Genomic DNA, 15,277 nt, shown 5'->3' on the forward strand with positions numbered 1-15,277 from the left:
ACAATGGGATAGGAAAGGGCTAGGAGTGGGAAGGAAGCGGCGTGGCCTTACTTAAGGGAGAGCCCCAGCATCTGCCTGATGTGAAAATGGGAAACCACGGAAAACCATCTTCAGGGCTGCCGACAGTGGGGTTCGAACCCACTATCTCCCGGATGCAAGCTCACAACTGCGCGCCCCTAACCGCACGGTCATCTCACCCGGTGCACTAATATTCACGGAATTATGTTATTTATTATTGATGAAAGCTGAGAAAACCAGATATTTCCCGTCCAATTGACATACTTGCCCGGACATTCTAACTTAAACCTGAAGATCGCTCGGTAGAAAACCGGACAGTTGGCAAATGTTTTTCACCCACACACAATGGAATTGCTATTTTGCACTGCCTGCATCAAACAATAATATTTAAAATGCCAGCTCATGCTATTACTGTATTTCAGAAAATAAACACGAGAAAGTAAGTAAAGGGATTGAAATACTAGAACTGTTCTCTTGCACAGCACTGTACCCGCAGCGTACCGCAGCCCGGCGGAAGGCGCGCTGTACCGCATATTGCAGCCGGCGAACAAAACCCCGTCATCCGTAGCCCGGCATAATTCAGCTGGCAATCCGCATTCCCCACCCCAACCTCACCCACAACACAAGCCCGCCCGAGCGTTCCTTGCACACTATGATCCAAGCAGGACGAAATGGTGACAGGACTCATAGGCTATATTGCACTTTCAGAATTATTGGATTACGCCGTGGAGCGTGCCTCTGTCCAAATATTTGATTCCTACCAAGAAACTTTCGCCTCTGATGACTGAATCCCATGGTTATAAACTATATCTATAGCGCCGAAGAACTTATAAAGATGGTTGTTGCTGACAAGATATCCAAAGTTATCACGAATAATGTTATTGGCTTTACATCCCATTAACTGCTTTTACGGGTTTATGGAGACGCTAAGGTGCCGGAATTTTGTCCCGCAGGAGTTGTTTCACGAGCCAGTATATCACCCGACATGAGGCCAACGTATATGAGCACTTTCGAATACCATTGGACTTAGCCGAGATCGAACTACCAACTTGAGCTCAGAAGGAGAGTTTTCTGCCGTTTGAGCAGCTCACCCCGGTCCGAAGTCATCAGTGCTCTCTTGCAGACGCTGACTTAACCTGGCTCACTGTGCACTTTGAAATGGTAATTATTTGGACTTCAGAAGTTTCCAAATTTGGCCTAGGATACTAAACAAGTTATTAACCTAGATCTTTTCTGGAGAGAAGGTGAAAACAACCAAGGACAAATCAACTCTTAAGATGGCCGTTGTTACTGCCCGGATACGAACAAACCAACTCCATGGCGCTACAGCCTGATGGGTCTTGGCCTAGCAAACGACCACTGCTCAGATTACGGGGGAACTCGTCGTCCTTTCAGCCCTTATTCTTAGTTTTCTAGACCGCAGGTCGCTATTTCACAGTCAGATAGCTCCTCAAGTGCTCTCATGTAGGCTGAGCGGACCTCGAATCAGCCCTTGATCCATGTGAAAATCCCTGATCTGGTCGGAAATCGAAACCTGGGCCTCCCGGCAAGAGGCAGGCTCCCTACCCCTGCACACACACAAAATGTTAAGAAATTTAACCACGTCCGGATTTCGACTAACGATTCCTATTAATTTATTTAAATACAATTACTCTGTACACGACTGACATCAATCATGTTAGGGTTTTTTTCTTTTCTTTTTTTCGGTATTTCAAATAAGAACCCTCTTAGGATTCGTCTGAAGTGAAAAATAAATCCAGTTATAAACATCACTTCGGAAAGCACAAAGGTCGTGATCGTATAGATACCATCCATTTGAATGACCAAGTTGTATATTAATATCCAGCAGTTATGGTAAACTAAACGCCTTTCTCGTATTCATTTACACTTCCTACTACGATAGTCACGCGTTTAAACCAAACCGGGGTGAAGTAAAAAATACAGCTAATAGTGATCCCTTCCTTATTCCAAGCGCGCACTAATGACTAAATAGCTAAGTGATTATAAAAATCTTACGCATTGTTTGACGCTGGACCGACACAGATGGTCTTGTGGCGACGATGGGACAGGAAAGGGCTATGAGAGGGAAGGAAGCGGCCGTGGCATTAATGAACGGATAGCCCCAGCCTTCACCTGGTGTGAAAATGGGCAACTACGGAAAACCATCTTCAGGGCTGCCGACAGCGGGGATCGAACTCAATATCTCCCAAATACTGGATACTAGCCGTACTTACGCGACTGCAGCTATCAAGCTATATTATAAAAATCACCCAACTAAGGTTGCTGACCGAGCTTGATAGCTGCAGTCCCTTAAGTGCGGCCAGTGTCCAGTATTCGGGAGATAGTAGGTTCGAATCCCACTGTCGACAGCCCTGAAAATGGTTTTCCGTGGTTTCCCATTTTCACACCAGGCAAATGCTGGGGCTGTACCTTAATTAAGGCCACGGCCGCTTCCTTCCCATTCCTAGCCCTTCCTTGTCCCATCATCGCCATAAGACCTATCTGTGTCGGTGCGACGTAAAGCAACTAGCAAAAAAAAAAAGTTGCTGGCATTTCCAGCCAGCGCACACTCAGTGGTAAATAATCACGTTGATTAACATATAGTTTTCGTCGAGACTGCTAGTGTCTGTGCCCTGCTGATGGGAGAGGGGTGTCCGAATTCAACAAAAGGGTTCACAGTCCACATTGTTTTGCCTCCGGGGATCCTCGTGTTCAGGATAGCACTCTTCAAACTGTATCATCATCTTCAAGAGCACTACAATAATATCAGAGACTCAATCCTGTGAAATTAAATTGTCTGTTTCTATAATTTAATCAAAGTACGACTGAAACTTGTTACCGTTTCCTCTAAGATTACACTCTGCCAGAACTTTAGTTTATTTTTGAATTATTCGATTTTGTTCCGCGCATGAAATATTGTTTCTGGTCCTTGGAATTTTAAATTCAACTCGTTTATGTAAGAAAGTATCACCGAGATATGCTAAGCTGGCTACCCATTTCGTATCTAAGAAGTAAGGCGAGAGGTCACTTTTGTTATCAATTAGAAACAGCTCATCTCCCTTTCAGAGTTCGTAGGCCTACAACTTCTTCAGAACTTCACCGCGGGACAGCCAACGAACTCCCGAATGTAAAGAAAGATTTTGATGGTCGTAGTCCAACGCGTTTAACCATCTTTTATTTCTAGCGCTGTTATTATATAAATACCTACCAACCTACCTATCTACCTACCTACCTACCTACTGAGCCGTCTATACAATTGCAGTGGTAACGCCATCTAGCGGAGATGAGTGGCAGCCGAAGAGAGAGAAAGAGATAGAGCGAGAAAACATCTCGATATTAACAACAGGCAGTGTGATATTGTGAGTGTAATGTTATAGTTGATCTGCTCCTACGACGTTGCAGGCCGCCGCAGTAGCTCGACGTTATCAGGGCATCCAAGGTCAAGGGTGTCCTATTTCCGCTTCACTTCATGACTTGCTGTCTCGTATTATTTTCTTCGATTTTCCTTTATTTCGATGGTTTTCGTAATTATCTTCCTGATCAATATTGGGCTGATGATCACGCCTTTTTTTATGTACAAGTTTTAGATGGAACCAATATTTCTGAAGATATTTGGAAGCTTGCGAAAAATGTAAAAATTGCGAATATCTCCCTTGTTATTATAAAACAAGCATTTACAAAATCGGAAATTATATTTTATAAAGTACTGAATTTCGATAGAGCTAATATTAACGGAGAAATTTGACATTTCCTTGTTTGGTCCTGTGCTGTGCTGTGCTATGCTATGCTGGGCCACTGTGTACTAATCAAATACATACCAGAGCACTCTCCAGATAACCGAGAACTTAAATACCGAGTTTCAAGAAATTTTGTCAAGCCCTTATTCCGTGATGTTCACACAAACAAACAAACAAACAAACAAACAGGAAAAACCTGAACCGGATCCACTTTCGACTTTCGTATGTAGGCTATCTAACCCGTAATAAAAACGAAGTATGAGGCACGAATTTGAAGTGTACTGACAGAAAGTATTTAGGCTGTGTACAGAAAATTTGGACTGATTTTAAAAACCTCTGGTGCCCTTTACTTTGGAGGCAAGGTTTTGCCTATTAATGAAGCAATGCACTATCGACAAGTTATTGCCCGCTATATTCTTAATTTTAGTAACTAAACCTGAATTTCTACCATTAAGTGAGCGCTGTCAGTAAAATCTCCAACGCAATGTTTCTATTTGATACCTCACACTTGAAAGAAACGGTGACTTTCAAAACTTCATTGGTAGTAGTGTAAGTAGGTAATTCAGAAAGAGTTAAAATGTCTTCCTTCCAGCCATTTTGACCACGGTCAATATCGTTCACGTACGTAAGTAAAATACTGTTCTTCTGGACGTCTGTAGGTTCATCTAGTCGTGTATGTCTACCGCTTAGTCCCAATTCTTGATACGCGGTCGAGGATGACATTGCATGTTTTACGGTAGGATGCCCTTCCCGACGCCAACCTCAGTTGAGGAGGAAGACATCGGCTGTGGCCTATGAATAGGAACAGTCCCAGCATTTGCCTGGAAGTGGAAATGGGAAACCACAGAAAATCATTCTCAGAACAGCCGTTGGTGGGACTCGAACCCACGCGTCTTCCGAATGCAGAGGCCGGCTCCATAGCGTAGCGCGCAGTCACTCCGCTCGGTAGATTCATCTAGTTAAAAAACTGCTTAATTGTTTTCAGCTGCGTTTCTGTGTATCTTGTCATATCAGACACCCGCGTTTGAAGTGTATCATTCGACAATGGAACATAATTTTACTTGCCATCGCCTGGCCTAAACTTCATTACAAGCAGCTTTCAAACGAGGCTTAACGAATTCTTCGCCAATGGAATAGTACTGTTTTTAAATTTGGCTGCCTTTAATGATATTAAAGTGAAGGGTCAGTGGTTGTAACTCGGGAAATAATTTAGTTTTCTATTTTAAGTGCATCTCTATTACACATTAAGAATCTTGGAAACTAAATTGGAGTGTTTTGTATTGAGATGCAGAGAACGTCGCGATGGCTTCATACCTTCATTTCCCAAACTGTAGCACAAACGACATACTATGGTCGTGGCAATTGATCAGTGTCCGAGTACTGTACGAAACCAAAGTATAGGTAGTTCTCCATGTACTTAGAAGTAAACGCAACTTTCTTCAGTGTATGGGTAGTTTTCTTCTCTCTTTGCTCATGCTGAAAATCGCTCTGTGGACTTGAGGTGGATGAATAGTTTTGTAGACTTCAGGTGGAAGAATCACTAGTCGTTGCGTCAAAAATAACCCCAGAAATACATATCTTATGACCAAAATCCCTCATCTTTTATTCATATTAATACTAGCAGTTTCCCGCTGGCTCCGCCCGCAATGTGCAAAGTATGGTGGTGTATCCTCACGGATGTATTTGCAAAGTTTTCCAGTTAATGAAATAAAGCACATGATCTGCTATGGTAATAGAATGTAATATTATGTCAACAAAACACTTGAAAATACAACACACAAAGAAATTCAATTAAACGTTCCTTGGAACAACACTACGCGCCGAACTGTTAAAAAGTCCCTCAAAGATCTTCGTCATGGAGACAAATGTACTCATAACTTTTCTCAGAATCTACCAATTCAAGTAGTTATTACCTCAAAAGAAAGCGCTTGATCCACTGAGGGTTTTTAGAGCAAAACGAACTGCGTACCTCAATTAGAACAAACAATACGATTGCTTCAATGAGAAAAAATGTTGAAGAAATGAGACGTCAAATTGAATGTGCACTCGCAACTTTCCTCAGAATCAACCAATTTGAATAGTTAAGAGCTGAAATGAAAAAGCTTGATTTACTGAGTGTTCTTAGGCCAAAACGAACGCCGTACCTCAATTAGAACCAAAGATATGATTGCTTCAAAGAGACAAAAAATTGAAAATTCAAATAATTTGAGGAAGGTGGAAGTTAAGTGATTTATAGTACTGTACCTGATGACAAATCTGTGCATGAATACCTTTCAGTTTTAAAAAATTAAGGAAATCCACCGGATAGAATGGCCGGACTGACTGACTTTAGTTTTCATTTTCTTTTTAATATATAGATTTACATCGATACGCTTGTTACTTAAAAATAATCACGACTCTCGGGTTTTGAAACAAGCAAATACATAGGCTACATACATATTGGAAAACCAGGGTGACCATACGTCCTCCTTTTCCTTCACATGTCCTACATTGTACACTTCTGTTCGGCCTCCTCCAGGAATTTTCAGTAATTCCAAAGTGTCTTCCATTTGTGTTAATAGTAATTTCAACTGCCATATTTTGGCGACTTGCTTTCAAAGCGATTTTGTATTTAGACATTAAGTGGAATATCAGGAACTTCTATAACTATATTCTAATCAACAAAGGGTTTTAAAGAAGATAAGCTCATCAGAAATATACAGTTAGACACGTAATGGGTGTACCCACTAAATCACTTGTTAATTGCTTATAAATAATTGTTTTTTAATTAACACGAAATTAAACATTATATGAAATGAAATTATGAAATAATTTTTATTCTGTAATGTCCTACATTTCTTTGAATGTCCTACATTTTGGTGCACGATGTCCTCTTTCCTTTTTGTGACATCTGGTCACACTATTCAGTGCGAACTTGCGAAGAGACGGTATTTACTATTGAGAATCGGATGCAGACAACCTTAATCTTCAATGCGAGTATTTTTTGTTTATTTATTTATTAATTTACTTATTTATTTCTACTTTCCAGTTAACAGATTGCCGACCTCTGCAAAATAGACAATTTCGAGAACAGTGGATTCGCCGCCAATTGTTATAATTGGCTTGCAGGAAATTTTATCACCGGTCATAATGTATTTTTATAACTATCTGTAAACTTTAGTATTACATGGTGTGTGTGTGTGTGTGTGTGTGTGTGTGTGTGTGTGTGTGTGTGTGTGTGTGTGTAATATATGTTGAACTGTATGCACATTATTACGACATGGTTTGGCAGGATAGCAGGCTGTACTGCCGGAGTCACGCCATGTAAATAAAGCAATAATAATAATAATAATAATAATAATAATAATAATAATATGATTATGATGCTTGTTGTTTAAAGGGGCCTAACATCGAGGTCATCGGCCCCTAATGGTACGAAATGAGACGAAATGAAACGACAAATTAAAAACACAAAATCCTCCACCGACCACAATTCAAAACGTGATGGATGGATGGATGGATGGATGGATGGATGGATGGATGGATGGATGGATGGATGGATGGATGGATGGATGGATGGATGGATGGATGTGAATTTAAAACAATCAGTTGAACCGACCCACAGTGCCTCACATGCACAGAAGCTGGCGTAGAACAACAGTATTACTGACCAAGGGACTGCATCTATAGCACGATGCTGAATCGATTATGCCTATTAGTCGAGAAGGGTCCAAAATCTAGGTCATCAGCCCCTCATAATGTTATTTATCGCTAGGAAAGTAGAACCATGCTATGTGTAATGTTGTGGTACTAATCAAAAGTAGCGGAGACTCGCGGTATTCCACACATTATGGTACTATCCACAGGTAGTGTAATGCGCACATGTAACACAGACCTGTGTTTCACACATTGAGGCGCTATTTGTAGGCAACGCAAACCTATGGCGTTCCTCACATAAGTGGACTAACCAAGGGACTCGTACTATCACGTGGAATTCCTCACATAATGAGAAAAAATCATAGGTAAGGCAGAACCATGGTGTCGCTCATATAGGTGTACGAATAACAGGTAGGCCTACTGTAGGACCCACCACCTGATTCACACACTGTCGCTACTAATCACAAACCTATTGCATACGTAACGTAGTGGTACTACGCGCAAGTAAATGCAACCCATGGTGTTCCCTGCGTGATGGTACTAATTACAAGTAGTTTCATGGTTCTAATTGGATCATCCCTTGGTCGCCCCCTTTAGTCGCCTCCTACGACAGGCAGGGGATGCCGTGGGTGAATTCTTCGTCTGCCTCCCCCACCCACAGGGGGTGCTAATAATAATAATAATAATAATAATAATAATAATAATAATAATAATAATAATAATAATAATAATAATAATAATAATAATAATAATAATAATAATAATAATAATAAACAGCGGTATTCCCTTTCCCCATGTTGAAAAATGTCTATATCTGAAAAGTCCCTAATCACTTAAAAGTAAGTGTCTTAGTCACGGATAGTTGCTACACATATTTATTTAGTTAGATTTTAGAGACGATCTGATCCAGGAGAATGTTTCGCGCGGCCCGGTAGAATTGATGTTAAGGCCCAATACCGGTCGGGAAACATCACTGAGCATGCTCAAGGAGGACAGATCAACTACTGCTATCGTACTCGCTGACAAGCGAATAACCTCGTGTTTCATTTCTGTGAGGAAAAGTTATCTCACCCAGAAAAGAGCGACAAGCTGTTAGCTGCCATGAGTAAAAACTTGCCATTGCTTGCACTGCTAGCCAAGTGTTGTAAATAACTCGTAAATAATCCGAGTTCCTTTTGATTGATAGAGGATTACTGAGAGAGTTGTGTTGGCCGTTCTGAAGTTGTCTGTGGCTTAGTGTCACTTGTTATCGTTGGGCAGTTCGTGGTGGCCGCGCACATCACAATAAATTATTTTCCTCTCCATTTCCTGCAGGTAGAGCGGACCCGGCTCCTCGCGTCATGCACTATTAATACCTAAACGCAGCGCGGCTTTTATGTCCCAAAAATCCAATATATTAGAGCGAGCGGTCCCGTCCGACCGCAAACAAAGGGGCTGTGAATTATTGAGGCGAGTAGAGCGGGCAGGAGCCCATCAAACATTCAAGGGCTAATGACTCGTACAACAGCGACTGAAATGAGAGGAACCATATTCTGCAAGCGAATGCTTGGCTAGTAGACTTGTATTGCTGCTGATACCTATTATGAATGCACATGAGTAAGAACAGTTTTCTGGAAGTATAGAATTTCAGCGCTCACTCCTGTTCCATCATGGGATGCTAATATACTCTTACATACATTACATTACAGTGTTCAGTCGTGTAAGTCTCTGAATTAACAAAGCGCCCGCACAATCCTCTATTTATAACTAGCTCTATGACCTCGTTTAGTTCAATCCGACCATCGTCACCTTCCCTACCTTCCATGGCAGAGTCCATCATTCTCCTAGGTAACTTCTTCTACTCCAGTCGCCTCACATGACCCTACCACCAAAGCCGATTTATACGTGCAATTTCATAAGCAGAGTTTAATCATGAGAGCGGTGATTGTTATCAGTGGGATAGTCTGTAAGAGGGATACTGAGTGGAGGGTGATAAGGCATTTAAATGAGACTATGGAGTGGGTACATGGGAACTTAGAAGTGAAATTTGCAGACTGTAATGGGTGGGTAGGAGAGAAGAATCTACTTTCAGATGGCCTTCACATGAACAGCAATGGTACGTACAAGTTAGGGGGTTTGTTTAGAAGAGTTATACGCAGGTACGTTAAGGGGAAACGGGGCGGATTAGGGAGCAGTGATGACACTTCAGGGAGCTGGAAGTCAAGTAAGTTGTTAGTTTTAAACTGTACAATATTTGAACAGAAAAGAACAGAATGAAGCAATGAGATAGATAGGCCTGTATATTTACCAGATATTGTAATAGGAGTAGAATCATGGCTATGGATACGGAAATTTTCGACCACCAAACTCAGAGGTCCCTAGGGACCAGTGAGTAATTATAGCCCGTCGACCTATTCGGCCTTGAGTGCTATTTCAGAAGTCTAAGTTGTTGGAAACATAGAGGATGTGGTGAAAGGTGGATACTTTGTAAGGGATCGAACTGACAAGAATATGGCCTTCGCCCCTTACGGGGCGGATATTGCCCTTAGTAGGGCGAATGTTGGGGGGGGGGGGGGAGGGACGTTGGTTCTCTGATGCCAGAGGCCAACGGAGAGGGGGAGAAGCAAAATCAGGTGGAGGGTCACCCATTCATTAGGTGACCACGCCCGATGTTGCTGTCTTAACTATTAGTTGTAGAATTGTGCATAATTGTTGGGAGGTAAGTTGGGGAAGTCAGAGTGGGTGTTGGTGCTGAGGGGGTGGGGGGTTACTGATGAGGGCTAAATGAGGACTTGAACGTCTTGGTGCAGGGCGGGATTTAAACGGGGGGGGGGGGGAGATTAGCTAATGATTAGCTGACGGCTTGGCAGAGGAGACTTATTACACGGAAATTTTCTCACGGAACTGGAGTATTTATGGAAGAGACGGGATAGGAATGGTACCTGGAGTGTTCATCGTATAGACAGTTTAGGAACGGTAGGAAGGATGAGTATTAATACTAGGGAAATAATAATTTGTAAGCTACGAAAAAGTCTAGGATAAGAAATATGAAATTCTATGTGTAAGGCTCACTTCTAAAGGTTACAGGCAACTTGATGTCTTTTGGGATGTAAAGACGTGGAACGGGTTACGCTGACGCGTAATTATTTGATAAGATAATCAGCTATAAGGAGACCGGCACAGTTACTGTAGCGGATGCTCTCAATTTACTAAATGTTAATTGGGAAGGAAATCCGAATGACAGAACGCGTGACCAACAAATGTTGAATAAGTTAATTCGGGAAAGACAGCTGAATCAGGACGTCATGGAATCAACTAGTAGGAGAAACTGTTCTAGAAGTGCTGATAAAACCAGACGAGTTCTACAGAAAAACTGAAGTGACAGATGGTTTAAGTGATCACAGGCTGTTTTTATCGTAGTTTAAAAAATGCGATAGGATGGATGTAAAAGTAGGACTATTAGGCAACACCGTATGACTCATAAAAGGAAAGTGAGGAAGTCTGAACAAAGCAATTATAATCAGTGGGAAATTGTAAATAATAATTTTAACAGTCTATGTATGGGATGGGTTTAAAGCAATTGCTGAAGAGTGTGAAAAGATGAAAATGAAAGTATGTAAAAGTACTTTAAGGCAAAAGCAAATTCCAGGAAGGACATTCCAAGGATCATTACGGAACAAGGGAAGTATGTATGTGAAGACTTTCAGAAGGCAGAAGTATTCAGATAACAGTACGTAAAGATAGTTGGATATCTCCAGGCAGAGGATGTGATTAATGCTGGCGAAGTGCTGAAATTTACCTATGATAATGAAGACATTTACAAAAAGATACAAAAATTGAAGCTAGGAAAGCAGCTGGTTTCGATAACATTTCTGGGGATATAAGAAAAGCAATGGGTTGGGATAGTTGGGATATAGTGCCATATCTGAAATATGTATTTGATTACTGTGAAGTAAACTCGTGTCCTCATCCCGAGGTGGTACAGCTCTTTTGAGGCACACCCCCATTGGAGGTGAGCTGCAAATACCATTTCAACCACATACCAGCCCTCCTGCCATTCTTAAATTTCTGGCAGTACCGGGAATCGAAGCCGGGCCGCCGAGGACGGCAGCTAATAACACTAACCGTTACGCTACGGAGGCGGACTTTGATTACTGTGATAAACGTACAGCGGATGATTGCAGGCCAGTCAGCTTGACATGTGTTGGATCTATCAATCCTATCACCAGTGACCTGCATTTAAGGCAGTCGCCAAGCTGGCAGATTCCCTATCAGTTTTTTAACCAGTACTTTCTTAAATAATGTAAAAAAAATTGTAAGCTCTGAGAAAGCGTTTTGTCTGATTACATTACGCGCGTTTGCGAAAGTACTAACTGGTTTTATAGAAAGCAGTAAGGATTTCGGAAAGATTATTCCAGTGCGGCTCATCTTTCAGGATTCCAGAAAGAAATAGCAATTTAGATTCAAGAGGTCAAATCGACTGTATCACTATTGACCTATCCAAAGATTTTTATAGGGTAGATCATGGAGACTGCTGAAGAAAATTAGGGCTACTGGGCTAGGCAAAAGAGTGGCTGAATACGAGGCTAAACTTCTAAAAAAATAATAGAATTCGGGTAATTAAAAGCAGCATAATTTCGGATACCGCAAGGCAGTATTATTGGAACTCTGTTTTCTTCCGTACCATTATTAGCATACATACATCATCATTATAGACCGTTATGCCATTCAGCGTTCAGTCTTCAAGCCTCTGAATTTACTAAACGTCACCACAATCCTCTATTTGCAACTAGTGATGTGGCCTCATTTAGTTCTACACTTCTTGTCTTCAAATCGTTAGAAACTGAGTCTAACCTACGTCACCTTGGTCTCCGTCTACTTCTCTTACTCTCCATAACAGAGTCCATTATTCTCCTAGGTAACCTATCCTCCTCCATTCGCCTCAAATGACCGCACCACCGAAGCCGGTTTATGCATAGCTTCATCCACCGAGTTCATTCCTAACTTGGCCCCTATCGCCTCATTCCGAGTACTCTCCTACAATTGTTCCCACCCGTTTGTACCAGAAATAATTATAGCTACATTCATGTCTGTTACTTCTAACTTATGAATATGATATCCTGAGTCCACCCAGCTTTCGCTCCCGAAAAGCAAAGTTGGTCTGAAAACAGACCGATGTAAACATAGTTTCGTCCGTGAGCTAACATTATAATCAGTATTATTATTATTATTATTAGTACTGCAGAAAGTCCTATTATCTAGTTTCAGTGCCAAAGAAGGAAGAGCAAAGGTCCGGGGTTGCGCTAAATAAAATGTTTCGCATAGCTAGACTGGATAGTAAGACAGCCGTCCATTTCACTGACATGATGGCAGTAATAAAATATTTTCCTTTAGAATACTGGTCAGCCCTGTGGCGTGCGCGAAGCCGCTAAGTAAGTTATCCATTAGCAATGACATTGTAGACACGAGGAACCTGCGTGCAGCTTAAATTGCCCACTTGGGTCACAAGATTACTGTAATTTGAGTAGGGACTCGCACCGTGTCATTACCGACCCTGATTGGCACGCACACTGGAGGTGAAACCACACAAACAACTGATAAAAATGGGTAGAAATGTTAGGTCCTCTTCACTAACAACCACGCTACCTAAACCCGAAGAAACAGGCTTAGTCTACTGAATTTTCTGCGACCATGGTGTAGGACTCCCCCCCCCCCCCCTCCCCGCTCCGGCCACAAGAAGATCGTTCCCACAATTTTTTCGTTGTTCTTTTTACTATTGGTTTTACGTCGCACTGACTAATACAGGTTTTTAAGGCGACGTTGCGATAGGAGAGCTACGACTGGAAAGGAAGCGACCATGGTCTTTATTAAGGCATATCACCAGCACACTCAATGGCTAAATGGTTAGCGTGCTGGCCTTTGGTCCAGAGGGTCCCGGGTTCGATTCCTAGCCGGGTCGGAGATTTTAACCTTAAATGGTTAATTCCTTTGGCTCGGGGACTGGGTATTTGTGCTGTCCCCAACATCCCTGCAACTCATAACACTATCTACCACAATAACACGCAGCTACCTACACATGGCAGATGTCGCCCACCCTCATCGGAGAGTCTGCCTTAAAAGGGCTGCACCCGGCTAGAAATAGCCACACGAAATTATTATTAACAGCATAAGCATGCTGTAAAAATGGAAAACGACGGAAAAACCCATCAGAGTTGCCGACACCAAAGTTCGAACCCGCTTTCTTCCGAGTGCATGACCCGAAATGCGCAGGTAATTTACTTTCTCGGTCCCACGTTTCTGATTCGTGATATAATAAACAAGCTGTTAAACAATGAAAATATATGACCCAAATTACATTCCTAAAATATCAGTCTCTTCTGAAACTCAAGAGTTCCTGAAGCTCTGCATTAAAAAGTCTGTACGAGTTAGGTCTAAAATGTTTCTGAAATATTGAACTTTCCGGCAATCTCGAGGTAAAAAAGATGGCCCTAGCGTCATATGTTCTTTCTTTCTTTCTTTCTTTCTTTCTTTCTTTCTTTCTTTCTTTCTTTCTTTCTTTCTTAACCTGTTTACTCTCCAGGGTGTTTTTTCCCTCGGACTCAGCGAGGGATCCCATCTCTAACGCCTCAAGGGCAGTGTCCTGGAGCGTGAGAAATTGGGTCGGGGATACAACTGTGGAGAATGACCAGTACTTCGCCCATTCGGCCTCACCTGCTATGCTGAAGAGGGGCCTTGTGAGGGGATAGGAAGATTAGAAGGGATATACAAGGAAGAGGGAAGGAAGTGGCCGTGGCCTTAAGTTAGGTACCATCCCGGCATTTGCCTGGAAGAGAAGTGGGAAACAACGGAAAACCACTTCCAGGATAGCTTAGGTGGGAATCGAACCCTCCTCTACTCATTTGACCTCACCGAAGCTGAGCGGACCCCGTTTCAGCCCTCGTACCACTTTTCAAATTTCGTGGCAGAACCGGGAATCGAACCCGGGCCTCCCGCGGTGGCAGCTAATCACACTAACCACTACACCACAGAGGCGGACCAGCGTCAAATGTAACTATGAAAAATGAATGAATAGGAAAACCGTATTGCAAATCTTTGGAAACAATCGGAATATTTTACCTCCACAGCAACAATGAATTATTCTTTCTGGTTAACACTTACTTGTCTTCACATCGGGCACCTGGAATTCCTTGAAGTCTATTACCATATTTTCTTGCTGTAGGTAAATAGTTTTCACTGACTGGAACAACATTAATCTTCGTCAATTATTCGCAGAGAGCACATAGCCAAGCAGTACTTCCGGCCATGCTAACTGGTTTTGTTTTTTAAAATTTAACACAGTTATACGTCAAATCAGCCATAGATGTTATCGATGCCCCTTTATTGACTACATTTACTGGGAATAAACCTCAATATTATTAATAATAATAATAATAATAATAATAATAATAATAATAATAATAATAATAATTGGAGTGAACGTCGAATATTAATTATTGATTTAGAATCATACTGTGACCTTAAAAATTGAAGTAACACTTAAGCGCCGGGAAGACAGACTTCGGAAAGGAATCTAGTGCTAGTTGTGGAATGAAATAGGATATATCACGGGTCGAGTATAGTGATTCGTGAATTCAAATGTGATGGTAGGTCCTACTCATACCCGAAAACGTACTTTCGTGGATCGAGTAAAGTATTTACGTAAGAACTGAAATGTGTTACGACAAATCCATACAAAATATAGACTACTATGTAGTGCGACTTGACTAATTCAAGTTTTATAACTATTAATACCAAAATATGTACTAAAACTGAACTGAATTTGAATTAAGATAATGTTCCGGTATTCTCCAAGCTCTACCGAGCTCTATAGCTGCAGCCGCTTAAGTGCGGCCAACATCCAGCATTCG

At 41.7% G+C, this 15,277-nt stretch overlaps 1 protein-coding gene across 6 annotated transcripts in view; it reads right to left on the reverse strand.

Annotated features, from left to right (window-relative positions):
- exd (extradenticle) overlaps nucleotides 1-15,277 on the reverse strand; it is a 706,865-nt gene that overhangs the window by 149,151 nt on the left and 542,437 nt on the right. The window lies entirely within an intron of this gene.

This window comes from Anabrus simplex, chromosome 3, assembly GCF_040414725.1.
Source record: "Anabrus simplex isolate iqAnaSimp1 chromosome 3, ASM4041472v1, whole genome shotgun sequence".
Lineage (NCBI taxonomy): Eukaryota > Metazoa > Arthropoda > Insecta > Orthoptera > Tettigoniidae > Anabrus > Anabrus simplex.